The sequence below is a fragment of the Streptopelia decaocto genome, assembly GCF_964273445.1.
Source record: "Streptopelia decaocto genome assembly, contig: HAP1_SCAFFOLD_45, whole genome shotgun sequence".
Lineage (NCBI taxonomy): Eukaryota > Metazoa > Chordata > Aves > Columbiformes > Columbidae > Streptopelia > Streptopelia decaocto.
Window position 1 is genome coordinate 1080413 of NW_028117033.1, and position 19171 is coordinate 1099583.

Here is a 19171-nt window from a genome sequence, read left to right on the forward strand (position 1 = left end):
TCACACCATTTCTGTGCTTCTCCTTGAGACTTTCAGATAACACAGAGATGCTGTAGGATGGGTTTGCATCCCGGAGGGGAGCTCACAGCTGGTTGATGGAAACCTCATGCAGATAGCCAAGTGTCCGAATGATGGCATTTCATTCAGGGAGATTCAACCCTACAGACTTCATTGCCCACACTCCACAGGTCAGAGCAAAGCTGGGACACTTGTGCCCATGGACACACCTGCAGGAAAGGACCCACAAGATCAGGCTGTGACTCTGCAGCTGAAACTGCCATCCCCAGAGAGCCTGACAGCAAGAACAAGATCCCAACAGCAGTGACCCAGAGCAGGGGAGCAAGAAGGAAAATGCGGTGAGGGTGGGTGTGAGAGAGGCCAGGGCAGAGGCAGCTGGGCACTCAGACAGCGTCACCCTTCCCCAGCTGGGCAGCCACCTCCCAGACACCAACATTGCCGGGCAGCTGCTCTCAGCCCCTGTGCTCTGCAGAGGAACTGGAGCTCTGGCTGCACAGGAGCTGCTTCATGCCTTGGAGCCCCCAGCCCTGAGGGCAGAGGCTTTGCTGGGTGGGACAGGAGGCCAGGGGGCTGCTCACAGGAGGGATCTGACCTGCAGGGGATCAATCAGAGATTTCTACATCCTCCCTCCCACAAGAGCTCTGGTTTTTCTCCTCCTTCCCAGATCATGTCCCTGCTGCCAGGAGATTTTCCTCCTGGGAGGTGATTCCCTGTCCCATGTCTTTTCCCTGTCAGTGCTCACAGACCCCATCCCAAACTCTGTGCCCTCACCCTGGCCCTACAGACACCTGCCTGTTTGCAGGGCACTGCTTGGGAGCATCTTCCTGTTTGCAGGTTGAAAACAAAGACAGGTGGGTGATCCTGCTGGGTCCAGCAAAGGCGATGCTGCATCTGTCCATGGGCAGAGGAGTGGATGAAGGCTCATCAGGAGGCTCCTATCAGACCTACTAACTGCTTGTAGTTACAGCTGAGTGGTCTCAGTGATTTGTTCAAGTATGAGAGCTACTCTTCCATTTCTCCTCTCAAATTCCCCAAGAGAAAGAAATTGAAAATAAGGACTTGGGAAAGCTCCTTAGCTTTACTGTAACCCCTTCCTTTACCTTCTCCTTGAAAAAGCCCATTAGAAATGTCCCTCTGAAGGTGCAGCAGAGAAACTCACCTCTATATAACATGTTTTCTCTACACTGGAGAAACTGCAACGTCCCTCCTGACAGATGCCACAGCTTGTGGAATGTTCCAGCTTTAGCATCTCTCCAGGACCTGCAGCTGAATTGGGCTATGGCCAGAGACTTACTCTTTTCAGGGCTGTGAAGATTTGTCTCCCAGTGATCTCTCAGCATCCTCCACCCCATGTTGTCTTTAACCTCTCTCTGCCTGTCTCCTGTGCCCTCGGTGCTGCAGGCAGAGCCCTCAGCCCTGCTGCGCTTTGCAGAGGAGCTGCTCCTGGGCAGAGCTGTCTCTCTGCAGTGCTGCCGCTTCCATGAGCTCCCTGTGTCCCAGGAGCCCAGCCCAGCTCAGCAGCACAGGAGCAGCCCATGATGTCCCTTTCTCTGTCGCCTCTGGGCTCCCTCCAGGTGTCCCTGGGGCTCCGGGGACACAACCTTTCAAACAGCTTCAAGTAATCAGTGATGTTGATTCTCTCTCCTCTGCACAGACACTTCTTGCCAGCATTATATTCTTCCTCTTAGAAAATAAACTGGTATGAAAATCATCTCTTCTTGTCCCATCATTAGACAGGACACCAGGAAGGTTACAGCAAAGGATCTAATTTCTCCAAGCTGAAGGAGGAATATCTTCAGTTGAATGGATTTAGCAATTTTATTCTGGTTTTATACTCCTAGGTCTAGAGAGACATTCATCAATCTTTGGCCATGTCATGTCTGTGCTCTGATTCAAAGCCTTTGCACACATGGGCTCTTGGACACTTGGTACCAGGTTTCCTTGTGGCAGGTCAGAGCTGGGCTGGTGCCACAGCTGGGGTGGTTCAGCCCAGATGTGAGGCAATGTCCTCAGCCAGGGACCTGACTGGGGGAGCTGGAGCTGTCAGTGCTGCAGACAGAGCTGTGACGCGGATGGAATAAACTGCCAGGCAAGGTGGCAGAAGTGAGTTCATCTGCTCTGCAAGGACAGCAGCCTCCAAGCACAGCAACAGTCCAGATCAAAACTCAGCCCAGACCTGTAAGGCAATTCAAGGGCCCCATAATGAGCTGTTACTACTGCAGGAACAGTTAAACGAGAAACAAAGTCACTGTGTGGCCACTGATGAATTTAATAAGGGAAAGCAGCGATATTCTCTGTGTCTCTTGTCCTCCTGCAGGTAAATAATGGAAAGTGGCTCAGTGATCCCCTCTGCCAGTTCCCTCAGAACCCTCGGGTGTATCCCATCTGGCCCCACAGACTTGTGGGTTTCCAAGTGGTGTAGCAGGTTGCCAACCATTTCCCCTTGGATCATTGGGGCTTCACTCTGCTCCTCATGTCTGTCTTCTGCTTCCAGGGGCCGGGTACCTGGAGCACAACTGTTCTGACTGTTAAAGACTGAGGTGAAGAAAGCATTTAGTACCTCAGCCTTTCCACCTTTTTCACCCCCCACCACCTGGATTCCTCCTTTTGTGCTCTGCCCGCTCCAACAGTTTGTCACTTGGTTATATGGTCAGTTTATCCTCAAGCCACTGAGAGCTTCTGTAAGCAGTGAGACAGCACACAAAGCCCATCCCCTCTGCTGCCCACCCTTGGAGTTCCCTAGAAATCTCTACAAACCCACTAAAGGAGCAGCTTCACTGCTGTTCAGATCAGCCAGTCAGGTGAACACGGGGCTCTGGAACATACCACAGGGCAACAGGGCAGTCCCGAGGGGACATGAGGGCAAAGGGGGACCTGGAGACACCTGAGAGCACCCAGGTGCCCAGGGCTGAACTGGCCTGTTCCTCCCAACGGGACATGCTGCCCCTCGCTCCCCAGGCGCAGGGTCACAGTGGGGCCCTTTGTGACCTCACATTGTGACACCCACTGCCCTGCCTGTGCTCAGCGCAGCTGCAGCCCCAGCCCACACTGTCCGGCAGGACGGTGACGAGACAGGGTGCGAGCACGGAGCTGGCGAGAGCCCCCGAGCGTAGCCCACGTCTTTCATTGAGTTTGAGATTTAGAGAATCTTTCTGGTTGGAAGCGAACCTTTAAGATCATCGAGTCCAACCATACCCTCACTTCAGCTGCCCCTGGCAGACTCCCCTCTGCCCCCGGCAGACTTGTGCTGAGGACTCCCCAAGTGCAGCCCACGTCTTTCCTGGCTGCCCTTGGCAGACTCGTGGTGTTTCACCAAGTCTTCCCAATTCCTCACCCATACCTCTTTCCCCAAACCCACGAGATGGCAGACAAACACCTCACCTGCCCCGTGGTGGCCCTGGAGGAGGACAGGGCTCCCCAGGAGAGCAGCTCTCCAGCAGAGCCCCAGGAGCTGTGCATGGCCCAGGACCTGGAGATGGGTGAGTGAGGGGCCCTGATTGTCTGGGCAGGGCGGGGGCCAGCGAGCGCTCCCTGCTCAACACCAGGACCACGTTTCCCTGCACGCTGGCAGGGGGGTTCCACAGGTGTTGGCCATGATGCTGCCTGAAGTCCAGGGCTGCTCCGAGCTGGGAGCCGGCCCCAGCACAGCCTGTGCTGGCAGAGGGGACCCAGCTCCTGCTGCAGGGCACGGGCAGCGAGAGGCAGCTGGGCAGGCAGGAGGCAGCCGTGCTGTGGGACGGGGACCTTTCCTGCCCGTCTGAAGCGAGTTTCTCACCCGCTGCACTGGGGGCTTTCCCCGTCCTGCCTGGCTCCAGCATCGCAGCCCGTCTGCCGGGCACCCTGCAGCCCTGACACGCACAGGGAGACTGTGCCGGGGGATGATCCAGGTCAAGACTCCAGAGGGAAAGGAAGGTTGCTCAGGGCACAGAAGTCAGAGTGTAGAGTTGTTGCACTTTTGGCAAAGTGAGCAGGGGCACACGCTGTTTTCCAAAACTGCTCCTTGACCAGGAACTTTCAAGAGCAGTGTTAGGCTTCCCCCAGTTTTTCTGTGTGGGAGGTTAGAGCTTGTTTTCCTGGGTGCTCCTGTACAGAACTCAACTTTTAAATCTGCTTCTGTGCAAGAACATGGACTCATCTCTCTTCCAATGTGGTTTCTTGGCAGTCGTTGCTGAGGGAATGGCTCCGCCGCAGAGGATCCTCTTTCCCCCAGAGAAGATTTGCATGGCCTGGCAGCACAGCCAGAGAGCTGGAGCGGGACTGCACAACCTGGGCAACACGTGCTTCCTCAACTCCGTCCTGCAGTGCCTGACCTACACCCCGCCTCTGGCCAACTACCTGCTCTCTGGGGAGCACAGCCGGGCCTGTGAGTACTTTTGGCAACATTCCTTGTACATCTGTTGAGCAGGGCCCAAGGGCTTCCAGAATCTGGAAGCCGATCTAGGAGAAAAGTGGCCCTCCTTTGTCAGCTCCCTGAGTTGGTGTTCTCTGAACACTCAAGCCTAGAAGCAGCTTGTTGTATCTGGATGTGTTCATCTTCAGAAAGGCACCTCTTTCTATCCCAGGCTCTTGGTCCCTGTTCCTGCAAGTTAAACTCCTTTGCTTATTGCACAGAAAGCTTCCGTCAGTTCAGCATCCCCCTGAAGAAAGTTTTCTGTGCATTAAAATGTCCCGGGCTTGTTGGGACTTGGGCACCTTGGGAGGAATGGAGAATTCTTAAACTGCAAGACCTGAATTACGTTTCCCATCGCTGTGGATATTTTGCAAACCTCAGGAGCTTCCCTCTCCCATTCCTCCCTCCCTCTTCAGGTCGCCGGAAAATCTTCTGCGTGATGTGCAGGATGGAAGAGCACGTTCAACAGGTTCTGCATTCCTCAGCCAGTGCCATCGAGCCTTGGGCTGTCGTCGATGTTCTCACACGTGAGTCCGTGCAGGTGCTGTGACATGATTGATGCCGTTCTTGTAGGAGAGAACTAGTAACTTCTTCTTTCTTAGAAATAGGAGAAAATTTCGAGCATGGCAGGCAGGAGGATGCCCACGAGTTCTTACGCTGCATCGTGGATGCCATGCAGAGAGCTTGTCTGAGAGGAAACAGAGAGTAAGCAAGCAAATTGTGTTTCCAGCGTTCCCAAGCCCTTTGGAGTCCTTGATGTCCTCCCCTCAAGGAGAACTATGCCCAGGGCTTTCAGACAAAGCCAGACTCTGGGAGGAGATAACTCCACCTTCCCATTGGTTTGCAGCTTGGACATCTCCTCTCAAGCCACTACCATCGTCCATCAGATCTTTGGGGGCTTTCTGAGATCCAGAGGTACTTTTCCACAGCTATTGCTCTCCTTGGAATTGTCTGTGCCCTCCTGTCTGCCTGCGACAACAGCCGATGGTGTGATTGGTGCAGTGGGCGTGAAGAGGGTAACCCGGCACAGTCAGTTGACTTCCCCTGTTGCTGAGCATTTCCATCTGCCTTCCAGTCACATGCTGGAGCTGCCAAGCGGTGTCCGATTCCTACGAGGCCTTCCTGGATGTTCCTCTGGATATCAAAGTAAGAGAGTTTGTAATTGTGCTTCAAGATGTCCCAAGGCCCCTGTAGCTTTCCAGATTCCACACAGTTGGCTTAAGACTGTGTCTGACAAGAGAGGTTGGTGGTGGGCAGGAGGTGGAATGGACTGTGTTCTGCAGAGGCCATGGCAGTGGTCTCCCTGTCGATGCTGGTTTCAGCTGGACAGGCACACGTGCCCCTCTCTGCACTGTGACATACCCTCCTCCTTCTTCCCTTGCCCCCCCTCAACACCCGTCTGGCTCCCAGGCTCGTGGGGGTGTTGTTTCCATCACTGGTGACACCCATACCATCGTAGCTGAACTGTGCGGTGCCACAAAGAGGTGGAGAACCCTGTGAATCCCTGAGAAATGAGGGAGATGTTCAGCATCACACCCTCTTTCTGCCTCCTGGGCGCTGCTTGCGGGTTCACAGTGGGTCTCCTCAGGGTCATCGAGCTGTTTTTTTTTTGCGTAAACTCCTCGTAACTGTTTGGGTGTGGGAATTTCCCAGAGCTCAGGGCTCTCCCTTCTCACTCCTCCAGGCAGCCGCATCTGTCACCGCAGCTCTGGAAGACTTTGTGAAACCTGAGCACCTGGATGGTGAAAACTGCTTTAAATGTAGCAAGTAAGGCTATTATTGATGATGTATTCATACTGGATCCTGTGTGAAGGTGTCATTGAGCAGAAGTCAGCTTTTCACATTGGATTAAGGCACAGTAATGAGACGCAGGTTTTTAAACATGGCATTATGGTACTGAATAGCCTTAAAAGAGCACAGGGATGTGTGAGACAGGAAAGGCTGTCTGGCCTTTGGGGGAAAAAATGGTGTGTTTCAGCCCTTGGCTCTGTCCTGGCTTTCAAGGTGTGACAAGACGACTGCCGCCTCCAAGAGGTTCACAGTCCATGGCGCGCCCAAGGTTCTCACGGTGTGTCTGAAGAGGTTTGAAGCTTTCACCGGCGACAAGATCAGCAAGGTGTGTGCACAACTGGAGTGCAACGTGCTCTTCCTGGAGCGGGTTTCCCAAAGCCGGACGCTCTGTCGCAATCTGCTCATGTTGAGATTTTCATGTTCCCTTCTGGGGACAGTTCCTGTGGGAAGACAAATGTGTCCTCTGCTCCCACAGAGCTGCTTTGGTCCAGATGAGTTTCCTGCCACCCAACTCATGACATATTGCTGTGTCCTGAAGTGTTCCAGGGTCATTGCTGAGCCCTCCTGGTCTCTCCGTAGGTTGTGGAGTACCCACAGTACCTGGATCTTCGCCCGTACATGTCTCAGGCAGCCGGAGAACCGCTCCTCTACTCATTATACGCCGTCCTGGTGCATGAAGGTGACAGCTGCCGTGCAGGACACTACTTCTGCTACATAAAGGTGAAAAGCGACTTCCTTCTGAACAAGGGAAAAATGTATCCTGGGGAAAACTGACTTTCCTGGCCGTGTTACTGACAGCCAAGGATTTGAGGGGAGAAGGTTTCCTCAGGGGCTGGAATGCATATGTTTTGAACACTTCTGGTTTGGCAGTTTTTGGCCTGTGTTTTGTGGAGAAGCCGTGCCATTCATCTCCAGATATCGACGCTTTTCTTTGCAGGCCAGTGATGGACTGTGGTACCACATGAATGATGAGACTGTGAATCTTTGCAACAGTGACACAGTCCTCAGGCAGCAAGCCTATTTACTGTTTTACATCAGGTAATCACAAGTTTAAACTGTGTTCAGAACACATTTCCTTTTCCTGGCTTGCTATTTTTCTTCTCATCCTCCTGAGCGTTTCTGTCATAGCAGACAATTACTACCTGCATTGTTCAGCCCAACCACATTTCCCATTTGTGGTCTTAGTTGCATCTTCTCCCTGTCATATAAACTGTTCCAAGAAAATGCCGGAACCCAGAGGAGGCTGCAAGAACAGCCCTCAACAGAGATCCCTCTTTTTTTCCCCAGGTGCTCTGATTTGGAAGTTGGACAAAGGGCTTCTTCCTCACCAGCACCACCAGAAGCCCGTTCCCACCTCAGTCAGTGGGCGGCCGGCAGCAAGCAGGTGCGTTCTGTGGGACCGCAGCATCTGCCCCATAGGACTAAGGCGGCTGTGAGGAGGTGGTCAGGGCACCAGATGGACAGCGGGTTTCTTTTGGGAATCTTGGCAGCACTCTCTTTTCCCTCCCACACGGCAGCTTTCTGCACAGTTGCAGCACGGCTCCCACGCCCAGCATCCACCTGGATCCATCCCATTTGTCCTCCTTGGCCCCTCTGCAGCCTCCAGGAGCCTTTGAGAAGCCCTTATCTGTCCCCTCACAGCTTCTGGGGGTTCCCCACTGGTGGGTCCTGTCAGGAGGAAAGGGCAGGAGCTTCTCACAGCTCTCTTTGCAGGACATGGTGGGGGGCATGGAGGACTCTCCAGAGGACAGCAGCTCATCCGCACCAACCATCACCAGCCAGCAAAGCCGGGCAGGAGCGCAGGAGGCAGCTGCAGGCTGGTCGTGGCCCATCTGGCCAGGCAGGATCAACAGCAGCTCCTCCGTGGGCTCCTGCTTGCGTCACTTCTTCCACGGCTTTCTCAGGCTGGTGTTCAGAAGGAAAGCTGCGTGCCCGCTGCGCTGTCACCCCCGTGAGCGTGTGCTCCACTCTGCACGAGAGGACAGCAGCAAAGAGGAGCAGGGATTCAGCCCTTCTGCCCACTGCCAGGAGAACGGTGCCAGGGAGCGGCCCAGGAGCAGATCCCCGCACTGGGGCAAGGATCTCCGCAGCTGGGTTGTGGAGACCGGGGACTACGAACACTCAGACAGGAGGAGGGGGAGAACCAGTCCCCTGAGCTGTGATCCCACTCACAGGGACGAGGCAGCTCCAAGACCCTCCGATGGCAGCGCCCAGCCTGCACCAGCACCTCCAGTGCCCTCCAGCAGCAGCTCCCAGTCTCTTCCTGCCACCAGAGCTGCTCAGGGGCAAACCCGGCCAAGGCGGAGAGATCGGAGCAGATCCCCGCGGTGGGACTATGATCTCCGCAGCCGGTTTCTGGAGATCACAGACCAGCATCGCTCAGCAAGGAGGACGAGGAGCTGGAGAACAAGTCCTCCACGGTGTGACCGAGCCCTAAGGCATGATGCAGCTCCAGGGCCCTCCAGCGGCAACTCCCGGTGTCGTTCTGCACCCACAGCTGCTCGGGGGCAGACCCAGCTGAGGCAGAGGGAGCGGAGCAGATCACCGCCGCGCCGCTATGATCTCCACAGGCAATTTGTGGAGATCACGGACTGTGACCCCTCAGCACAGAGGAGGAGGAGGAGCAGGAAGGCTTCAGTGCCCTGGAGATGCAGATGAGGAAAGCGGTCGGTGGTGACGGGGGCAGATTGCAGCCTGGATGAGGGAGGACACAGCATCTGACGCCTGTGATGCCGGAGAGGAGGAAGAGGAGGAGGAAGAGTCCAGGAAGCAGCAAAGCTGCCCCATCAGGGACCAAGCTGCCCCAAGGGCACCAGCAGCCAGTGCTGCCTGTGGCAGGAAGAGCTCAGAGAGCCCTTCCAGAGCCACGGGCAGCTCTGCTGCTGGCCCGCCTGCCCACAGGCCCCTGGAGGAAGAGCTGCAACCTGCGTGCCACGGCTGGATCGCTGCTCAGAAACACTCACTGGGCACCAGCGGGCAGAAAAGCCAAAGACACGGTTAAAAACAAACTCTTGGTGGCCTCGTGTGTCTCATTTATGGGATGTTTGCTTCTCTGTGGGTTTTGAGGCAATTGGAGAAATCCCCATTCTGAGAAGTCTCTGTGGTGGGTTTTGGGAGCTGTGTGTTGTGTGTGCCCATCTTGATGTCTCTTCTGTTTCAATGTGGAGTTGTAAGGAGCCATTGGAAGGGGGAATGTTGTTTTTGGAACTGATCTGGCACCTGACCCCAGCAGGGGAAGGACTCAGAGACATCAGCCTACGAATCCGTAACGTAAAACAAAGTCCATTTGAAATAATCCCAGAATCCAAACTGATTACTGTATTTTAAAAGTTAATCTAGGGGGAAGGGTAACCAAAGAGCCAGGAATCCATATTTTGAATAAATCAGTAAGGTTAGAGGGTTGTTAGAGTTAGATGAATGAGACAGGTAGACTGAGGCAAGCAGTGGGTAGTCTGTAACCCTGCAGTGCCAGCCGATGGGGAGCAGGGGAGGGATGTGCAGCTGGATCGGTGGATATGTAAGCGGGGGGTTTTGTCCTATTCCCTGTGCCTGTCTTTGGGTAGAACACCTGGTCTTGCCAAATGGTTTATAAAATACACTTTGCTGAGAGATCCTGCCCGGGCTCTTCTCTTGGCGAGGCGATTGTTTCCTACAGCAGGATTTGCAGCAGAAGTTTGGCAGGACAAGAGGCCCATGCGGTCAGACAGCACAGCAGACACTGGAACGTGGGGTCACGGGCACCAAACCCAGCTCGGGTGGGAACCAAGAGGGTGCCCTCGTGGTCAGGGTCTAAAGCACCATCTGTAGCATCTGCCCGTCCTTCTGAGTGCCCAGAGCCTCCTTCCTGGGGCCAAATCCTCATGTTTAGGGTCCCCACGTGTCTTTCATCACCCATGGCCTTTGCTCAGGGCCCACAGCCTCATTTTCAGGTGGAGCTCGCTGCCCGGCAACAACCGCCCGGAAGTCTGTGGACAGTCAGTGGATGAAATGCAGCCAATCACATTTGAGGAGGCAGGGCAAGTCATGTGATTGAAATGTAAGCAGCCAATCAAGCTTTGAGACCTGCAGGACAGTTGATGACAGTGGGACAAACTGGGCAGTGATCAGGGGCAGGCTGTGCTGGCGCAACAATCACACCTGGTGGGAGTGCGGCACATGGATGATTGACAAACATTCTGACCAATCATTTGGTGGGGAGAGCAAGTGGGAAATCCCAGACAGCCAATCAGAGGAAACAGTGCCTCAGGGAAGGCAGACACTATGGAGGGAGTGACCCCTCAGGCAGCCAATCAGAGAAAGCATCGCCTCAGGGCAGGGTGGGCCCCAAACCAGGGGAGAGTCACAGCCCAGGCAGCCAATCAGCTGCAGGATCAGCTCAAGGGAGGAGACTGACAGCCCTCCCGACCAATGGTGGCACAGCCCAGGTGGTTGCTGTGCGGGCGGCCAGGGTGAGTTTTGCCATGGCGGCCGTGGAGCTGCCCCAAGGCTGAGCAGCCCCGGCCCAGCCCTGGGGCCCTTTTTCCTCCCTCTGGGGCCCTGGGGCTGTTGTTGCTGCCTCTGGCTCAGGTGTGCGTGGGCTGCTCTGGCCTTGTTCTCCTGGGCGGGGGAGGGGGCAGGGGGCACTTGCTGGAGAGGAGCTGCTGGGGCTGGAGCTGGAGAGAGCAGGAGAAGGGGAAGCAGCTGGAGGGTGAAGTGCAGGGGATCCCCACAGCTGCTGCTGCAGCTGCACAGAGACAGCTGCCCCTCTGGGTGAGGAAGAGTCCCTGTGAGCAGCCTCAGCAGAGCAGATCACAAACGTGCCCCGCAGGGTCTGTGTCAGTGAGGAAAATTACTGTACGGCCATAGAGTGTGTGTGTGTGGTGTGTATCTGGGAAGCCTCGTGGTGTAAGAGCTGTAGAACACCGATGTGTTCTCTTAGGTGCAGGATGGGCGAGCGACTGGAGCTACAGAATAGGAGGGGAGGAGAAGACAGACAGACAGAAGTGCCTGAACTCCACAGCTTGCCTGGCAGTGCAGAGAGCAGAAAGTGTGGTGACTCCTGGGCCCTTGGTGACATTTCACCCTGTTTTGTGTCCCAGTCCCTCCCTGCTCCCTCCTCTTTCCTGCTGTACCCTTCTTCCTCTTCATCTCTTCTCTCTCTGTCCCTCTGCTGCTTCCTCACCTATTCCTCCACCCTTCTGAATCTCTGTGCAGGGTTTCTCGTATCTCCCTCTCCGTCTCCACCCCTCTGTGTTCTCATCATCCCTGGTTTCTCTTTGTCGTCATTCTGGTCTGTTGCTCTGTCCTGCTCTGTGCCCCATCATTTCTCACCGTATCCCTCTGTCCTGCTCCCTGCATCTATTCCTGCCCCTCTTCTTTTTCACTTCCTCTCCATCTTGCTGCCCACCCCAGGATTTTTTCCCCAATCTCTGTCCTGCCCCCAGCCCTTATTGTTGTTTGTCTTTCCTGCTCCCTCTCTGTCTTTCTGCCTGTCTTCCCTTTCCCTGTTCTTCTTTCTCCATCTCTGTCCAGATTACTGCCCCTTTGCCTTCTTGATGTCTTTCTGTCCTGGTTTTCTTTCTGTCTTCCTTGCCTGTTCCCAGCCCCATCCCTTCTCACTATATCACCCCTGTCCAGCTGGCTCTGCCTTTTCTTTGTCTTCTCTTCCTCTTTCCTGCTCCTCAGCCCTCTTTTCCTCTTCCTCCAGCTCATTGCTGCATGTTTTCCCTTTCCAGTCTCTTCATTTTGATCTGAATTTTGCTTTGTTTCTCAGTCCCTTTGTTCTGTTCCCTGCCTTTCTTTTTGTCTCTCCATCTGTATATCCCCCTCCCTGTCTTTCTCTACCCCCTTCCTGCTTCTTCTCCTCCCGCCTCCCCATCCCTCTGTCCTGCTCCTCAGCGCTGCTGTTTCTTCCTCCCTGTCTCATCAGCTCCTTGACCCTTTCTGCCTTGATCTCTCCATCTCTCCATCCTTTTCCCTGTGTGTTTCTTTCTCTCTGGGCTCCTCTGTCTTCTCTCTTGTCTGATTTGTCTCTCTCTAGTCCTCTGTCCTTCTCCCCAGCAGCTTCAACTGAATGACCAGGTGTCCGTGCACTCTGGTGTTTCCTCATCCCTGCCCTGGGGAAGATCTGTGTCTGTAGGGCTGGGGATCATTTAGGAGCTGGTCTCCTTCTGCAGACAGCAGAGCTGGGTGCAGCTACAGCAGAAGTTGTTCTCAGCTGCTGCTTATGCAGCTTGTTGGAAGAGCAGCTGTGGGCCTTCTTTGGAAGGGAGGTTTCTTGTTCTGTGCTTACTGCTCCTCGGGACCCTGCACAGGAGCGGTGTTGGGGTCTGCAGGGACGGGTGGGACCTGCTGTGATTCCTGGTGAATGTGAACTCAACTTGTCCTGATGTCCTCAAATGAAACCAGACTGACTGTAGATGGTTTTCTTGCCTGTTTCAGTTCCAAACTACATGTTTGGCACGAAAACAAATGAGACTTTGTGCTGTTTTTCAGATGTCAGTGACTGCGAATCAGCTGAGAACATCACTGCCTTAGGTACCAGGGCAGGTGGTCTGTGATCAGGGCTGTGCACTTGCATGGCGGTGCTTTTATGAACATTTTTTGATGTCGCCACTTGAAAGCCCTTCATTTTCCTAGAAATTTTAAGATGATATTTCTTATTCGGAGTTTCAGACTCTGGTTGGACTTGATGTTGAATGGTCCATATAATGGGGTCCATAGAATAAGAATCTCGCTTCCTTGTTGTTGTTTTCTAACACTATCTGAATTTGGTAAGCAAGAGCAAGAGTAGTTGACAGTGTCTGCTTTTGAGAGTAACGTGTTTCTGACTCTCCCTCTTTTTATGATGAAGGTTTCTGCCTGCACTATGACTTTGCTGGGCTGTGAGGCTGTGTTGGAGCAGCAGAGGTAAGAAGTGGTGGCTTTAAAGGCATTGAAGCTGTGGTAAAACTAGCAGGAAAAGCTCGTTTCTTCCTAGACAGCTGCCTGACAAAAATAGTTACAAGTAAAGACCCTTGAAGTTCGCTTTTTTTTTTCTAATTTAGTCTTAATATGGAGCTTTTGGTATTGATCGATTGATTGATTGATTTCTGGGAAGCAAGAAGTGAGAGCCTGTGCACTCCCATAGGCAGTGCTGCCTCCCAAATAGGTGCATCCTTCTCCACTTCTGTTCCTTCCATGCTCGTGTACAACAAGGCCATGCAGTAGTGTGCAGATTTAGTGATTCCAATGTGACTGTGAAGTCACAGCCCCACGGTGACGTGCTGTGCTGTGTCTTGGCAGCAGCAGCATCATGGTGCGAGCGTGGGGGCCATGGTCCTCACCCTCCTCCTCCTCCTGGTGTCCCTGCCAGCCCGGGACGCCCAGGCTGCTCCAGCCGAGCGCAGGGAGCAGGTGGGCGGGCAGTGCCAGCACCAGCCCCGAGCAGCTCAGCAGGGCAGCAGTGGGGCCAGGGCTGGGGCCGGGGCCGGGAGAGCAGCCGGGCTGGGCTGGGCAGGGCGAGCCAGGCAGCACCAGGGTGTGGGCAGGGGGCAGACACCTTGCAGGGAGGGGAGAGGGGCTGCGGCTGCTTCAGGGGCAAGTTCTGGGCAAGCAGGGGCTGGGAGTGGTGGCACAGGGGCAGAAACCAGCACTGAGTCCCTGTGGGGCCCTCCCTGTCCCCCAGCCTCGTGCCACACGGCCCCATCCCAGGGCACGCTTTGAGCCTTTGGGCCTGTTGCAAATCAAAGCTGGGATTGCTTTGGCCCTTTGGGCCAGTTTTGAGCTAAATCTGGGCACATTTGTGCCCTTTGGGTTCATTTCTGCCTAGATCTGGGAGTTCTTTGGCTTTGCAGTCCAGTTTATACCCAAATCTGGGGGTGTTTGGGCCACTTTTGGCCGCTTTTTACTCAAATCTGGGCATACTTTGACTTTCTGGTCCAATTTCACTCCAAATCTGGGGATGTTATACCCCTTTTTGGCCAGTTTTGATCCAAATCTAGTGGTGCTTTATTATTTCTGGCTCTTTTTACCGGATATACTCAGGTGCTTTTGCCCTTTTTTTCCCCTAATGGAGGTGCCGTGTTCCCAAATACAGAATATTTTCACCTTTGCCAGCATTTTTGCTCCCAAATGTGGACGTTTTTGCCTCTTTTGGCCACTTTTAGCCCAAATACTCAGAATCTTTTGCCTGTATTGGCCAATTTAGCCCCCAAATATTTGGAGTATTTAGTCATTTTTCCAGTTTTCTCCCTAAATAGGGCAATTTCTCTGCAATATATGGGCATTGTTGTCCTAAATATGTTGTGCTGTGTTTTTTTTTGTTTTTTCTCTCTTCTTTATGTCCTTTTTTACTCGAAATGCAGGAGTATTGCTCTGTGAGCCTGGAAACCTCTCTGATCTGTACTTGACTCCAAGCCATGGCATTGGCAGAGCTGATCGAGCTTCTCAGCTGGATCCTGGTTATGAGCCTTGGGCTGTCTCAGAGGTAAGTTGTCACTGTCTGTCTGCTTGAGGGAATAAACACTCATATTTTAATAGGTTATTCACGTGTGATTGTACCCAAGATCATCTCAGAGGCTTTTCAAAAGCTTTTTGTGCCTTGGTGGTGTTACACAGACAAGTCATAAATACTATTTGCCTGCAAACCTGCTAGGTCTCAGCAAAAAGGTCACCCATGTTCCATATCTAGCTGTGGGAACGTACACCTTTGTATGTGTCTTGTGTCATTACCTCACCCCCTCCCATCACTGCAGGTGACTGAGGAAGAAGGAGATCACAACATGCCATGGAAGCTCCTCACCCATGTTTGACTCCCTGTTTGGTTCCTGCAGTCCATGGTGATCAAGCCTCTTGGTGTAATCCTGTTCCTGAGCCTGGGGGCAATCCCAGGGGTAGGTGTTCAGTCTTCATTGGTCACTGGCCTTTGGCTAACTCAAACTAGATATTTAGCCAAAGAGGGGAGATACCACTTTAGTTGGAGCCAATTCTGCTCTGCTTGTGAAAGCAAGCTCAAAGAACCCCAAAATGTCTGTGATCCAGATTCTAGCACTGCCTGTTGCATTTGCATTTCCATGTAAAGCACTGGGCAGCTGAGAATTGTGGTTGTTGCTGGATTAAGCTCCAAGAAATAGTCAGAGGTGGTGGATGCTGTTCTGTGTTCTGTCTCCCTTGAGCACCAGCAGCACAGGTGAATCGTTTTCAGGTAACAACCATGGCAGCAATGGGGCAGAGTTTTCATGCTTTGGCTACATGGCTGGTTTGTGCCCGGGGAAGTGCATCAGCCTTTAGAATCTGGTTTGTGTAGGTGAGACGCCTGGAAAGTGAGTCAATTTTCTCCATGTAGTTAGAAGCCTTTCTTTTTCATAGCTGGCACAGTCATTGTTTGGATTCAGTTTGAGAACAAGAGGAACACCAGGGACAGAGTTAAAGTTTTTAGTTGTTGGTGTCTGAGAGCCAAGGTCTGAGCTCTGCCCGCGGGTGTGAGGAGCTGGGAAGAGGGGATGGATGGGGCAGAGCTTGACTGACACCCAGACTGGTCAATGAAACTATTCCATTAGCGTCATGCTGTGTCTTTAAGGAGAGTTGGGATCTTCGGGCTGGGGTTTTTTTCAGAGCCGGGACAGAGACTTTTTCAGTTATCTCTAGTTCATCTCAAGGAAGACAGAGAAATAAGCTGCGTCCTGTTGGAGGGACAAAGTGTGTTGGGTTTGAAGCCATTGGGCAGGACGGGAGGAGCTGCCTTCTTGGGTCAGTGATGGGTGTTGGCATGTATTATCTGAGCTGGAGCTGATGTCTGTCACCACTTGAGCTCTAGAATTACTCTGAGACCCAGGAATCTCCAGTTCCTTGGGGAGCTTTTCCAGGCTGTGGAATCCCCTTTCTGTCACAGGCTGTGACGCAGCCCATGGAGAAGGGGGCACTGTTTGAGGTTCCTCAGTGTGTGCGTTAGGGAGGCGTCGTTCTTGGGCTCACACTGGGCGTTACGAGGAGACGCTTTCACATGAGCTGAAGGCAGCTCTGGGTACCCAAAGCTGTTAACCGGAGTTAACAAAAGCTGCTGCTGAGATTTGGGGGTGACGGCACCAGCCGGTCGTGACGAGCGTGGATGTTGCTGAACCGCAGACACCGTCTCGTCCAGGCTGCACAGCCAGAGCGTTTGAAGGGCGGTGTCCCAGCTTCCTTTGATTGCAATGAGCACTCATGTTGGGATTTGCTTTTTAAGGAGGGTGCTCTGCTTGAATCTTTTGCGTTGGGGTTTGTTCTGTTATTTCTGCAATGCCATGAAAGCTGAAGTGCAGGAGGTTGAGAGCTGTTGGAGCAGAGAGGAGCACGTCTTGTATTGCTTGGATTTTTGTGGGTTTCTGAAGGAGAAAATCGACCCCAGCATCGGTTGGACTCCAGAAGGACATTGTTTGAAAATGCGTAGCCAGGTTCCAGTGACGTGTTGGCTTGGGCATGAATGACTGGAAGTGCCTGTTGGGAGAGCTCCGTTGGTGTGGACCCGTGGAGCCTTTATGATTGAGCTTCCAGGTGTGAGAATGCAAAAGGAAACTTGAGCTCGAGCTGGTCTTGCTCTTGAACCAGAATGGTTTTGACTCCTGCCCAGATTTCTGAGAGAGCCGTGAACGTTCCAGGCAGCCGAGGTTGTGGCCCAGGATGGGTGAGTCGCCCGCTCTGCAGTTGTCCAGCGGGCCCTGCAGATAATGTTTGAGGTGACAAAGCTCTTGGCAGGCGACAGCGTTTGAGTTCATTTGCTTCTATCTGGGGATATATGGACCAGCTGAAAAGGTGGTGTTTGTGTTTACCCGCAGTAGACAGACAGACCCCTGGAGTGTTCACGTGCCCTTGTCGATGAGTGAGGAAATTGTCTGCAAGACGGAAAACGGAAGAGTCCGGGGACAGGTTTTAGGTGTTTTTTCCAGCTCCCTGCAAAACCTGGGCTTTTAGTGTTTTGTTCCAGATTTTCCCTGGTGATTTGAATGTGTTCTTCTTGTTCCTGAAAAACTAATTTATTTCCTTTCCTGCAGCCCTGCCTTCCAGGAGAAACAGCTACAACGCTCTCCCTGTGCGCTGCAGCCGTCCCGGCCCTTGTGCTGAGACCGAGCTCATCACTTGCACAAGTACAGACTGTCCTGGTTAGCGCTGCCGAAGCTTCTGCGGTACCGAGCGTGGTTGGGAGATGCAGCGCACGAGCTGCTGTTGTGCTTGCAGGGAAAACTGGCTGCTCTCGGTGTGGGGAGAGCAGGAGGATTCGTTTTGTTCCCACCTGAGCTGTGGTGGATGAGGAGGTTCTGAGTGCTGCGCAGGATGGGTGAGTGTGTCTGTAGGTGGAGATGTTTTACAGGCAGCGTGTGACACTGGCTAATTTAAAAGTGTCTGTGTGATCCCTTTCTACAGGCAGGTGCAAGTCACTGGAGTGTATTTACATTTAACTAATCACCTTGCCAAATCTTTCGCTATCTCCCCATATATTCCACCCCCTCGCTCAGGTTCTTGCTTCTGCTGGGGCCAACGAAGCCAGCGTTGTTCATTTGTGCTTGTGAGGTGTAGCACAGAGCAATTTACAGGGGCACACAATAAACACATACAGAAAAAGGAAAAAACATATTTCTGCAATAATCAGGTGTCCCATTCATCTTGCCAAGGAGTTACACGAGCTATTCAGCCAGGCATTATCAGTAGATGGTTTCACTTGCCGCATTAGTTCCAAAGATGTGAGATGATGTCACCTTCCAGTAATACACACGCTGCTGCTCCAGCTCCGTCAGCTGGTGTCACTCTGGGTTTAACAACCTGCTGTGGGCTCATTGCCTACACAGACTGGAAAGTCGTGGCCTGCACTTTTTCAGATTGGACTTCAGTCGGATGGTGAGTCTTTGACACCAATAACATTGTTCCAGAGCTGTCTCCTCTAGATAAAACACAGGTGTTCACTGAAGATACCTGACATACAGGAGCTCGAGAATCTGACGTTAGCAAAGGATGTAACATAGGAGGAGGTCAGGGTACAAAACCACACAGCATTCTCTGGAGTCGTATGAATTTTTACATCTAGATCAATAGGCTGCAGTCCCACTTCACAATGCACTGGTGGGAATAATTTCATTTCCCCTGTAGTTGGTGCTGACACTGTATCCACAGAAGTGTATACATGTTGCCAGGCCCTAGATGGGGTACGTGGCCAATATAATCAACCTGACAGGTATTCAAGGCCCACTGACAGCGTTTTACCTTTCCCCATGCTCTTAAATGCAGCTGTGTACAAGCAGCACAATGATGTGAGCATGTTCTACAAGTATACAACAGCGAAGGGGTTTGATTGTGACCAGTGTCCCATGCGTGTGCAGCATAAGCTGATCCACGTCCACAAGCTATATGCACATTTAGAGCCTGAGCGTGCAGCTCAGCAGAGGTCACATTATCTGCTTTCTTACTGGTTTGGGACTCAAATGAATCAACTTTATTGTGCTCTGCTATTAACCCTTCACAAGGGGACTCCTCCTCCGCAGGAGATGTAGGGATGAAAATTCTCCAATGCCCTAAAAATCCTAAAAAGGCAGGTAATTGTTTTATTAGAGCTAGTAAGAAAGCTGCTGCACTGTGTGCTGTACTTTAGCTGGTGTTTCTCTAAACTGCCTATGCCAAACTATTTCTAAAAATAGTACGGTAGCACAAGGGCCCTGCATTTTCTTCAGAGTAATTGCCCAGCCCTTGTCCTGCAAAAGCACCTTCAAAAATTCAGCGGCTGCTTCAGTTTCTTGTTGTGATGCTGCCACAATCAACAGATCATCAATATCATGGCAATCAGTAACAGTACCCGACCATAGTGCTGTATCAGCTACTATCATCTGGTGGCAAACGAAGGGACCGTGTTTGTATCTCTGAGACAATACTCGGCAAGTCTATGGCTTTGTTGCCAGGTAAAGGCAAACTGGTCTCGCACTGGGGTGGCAGGGGGGGTGGAGGGGGGGTGCAGTGTGGGCAGGGGGGCTGGGGCTGGTTGGCTTTTTT

The 19171-nt window shown here is 52.9% G+C and overlaps 2 long non-coding RNA genes across 6 annotated transcripts in view; one reads left to right on the top strand and one right to left on the bottom strand.

Moving 5' to 3' along the window:
• Window positions 1-19171, top strand: part of LOC309451970 — a 626315-nt gene that overhangs the window by 606109 nt on the left and 1035 nt on the right. For 2 of the 3 annotated variants that reach the window (XR_014186373.1, XR_014186374.1), the window contains exons 2-3: window positions 17188-17471; window positions 18856-19066. This is a non-coding gene — a long non-coding RNA (uncharacterized lncRNA). Of the gene's footprint in view, window positions 1-17187; window positions 17472-18855; window positions 19067-19171 lie in introns of those variants that run through there. The other variant, XR_014186372.1, reaches the window with a different exon arrangement.
• LOC309451968 overlaps window positions 1-19171 on the bottom strand; it is a 163209-nt gene that overhangs the window by 49190 nt on the left and 94848 nt on the right. Inside the window, exon 4 of one of the 3 annotated variants that reach the window (XR_014186367.1) lies at window positions 895-909. The exons of the other annotated variants lie outside the window; for them this stretch is intronic. This is a non-coding gene — a long non-coding RNA (uncharacterized lncRNA). Of the gene's footprint in view, window positions 1-894; window positions 910-19171 lie in introns of those variants that run through there. 3 annotated transcript variants of the gene reach the window in all.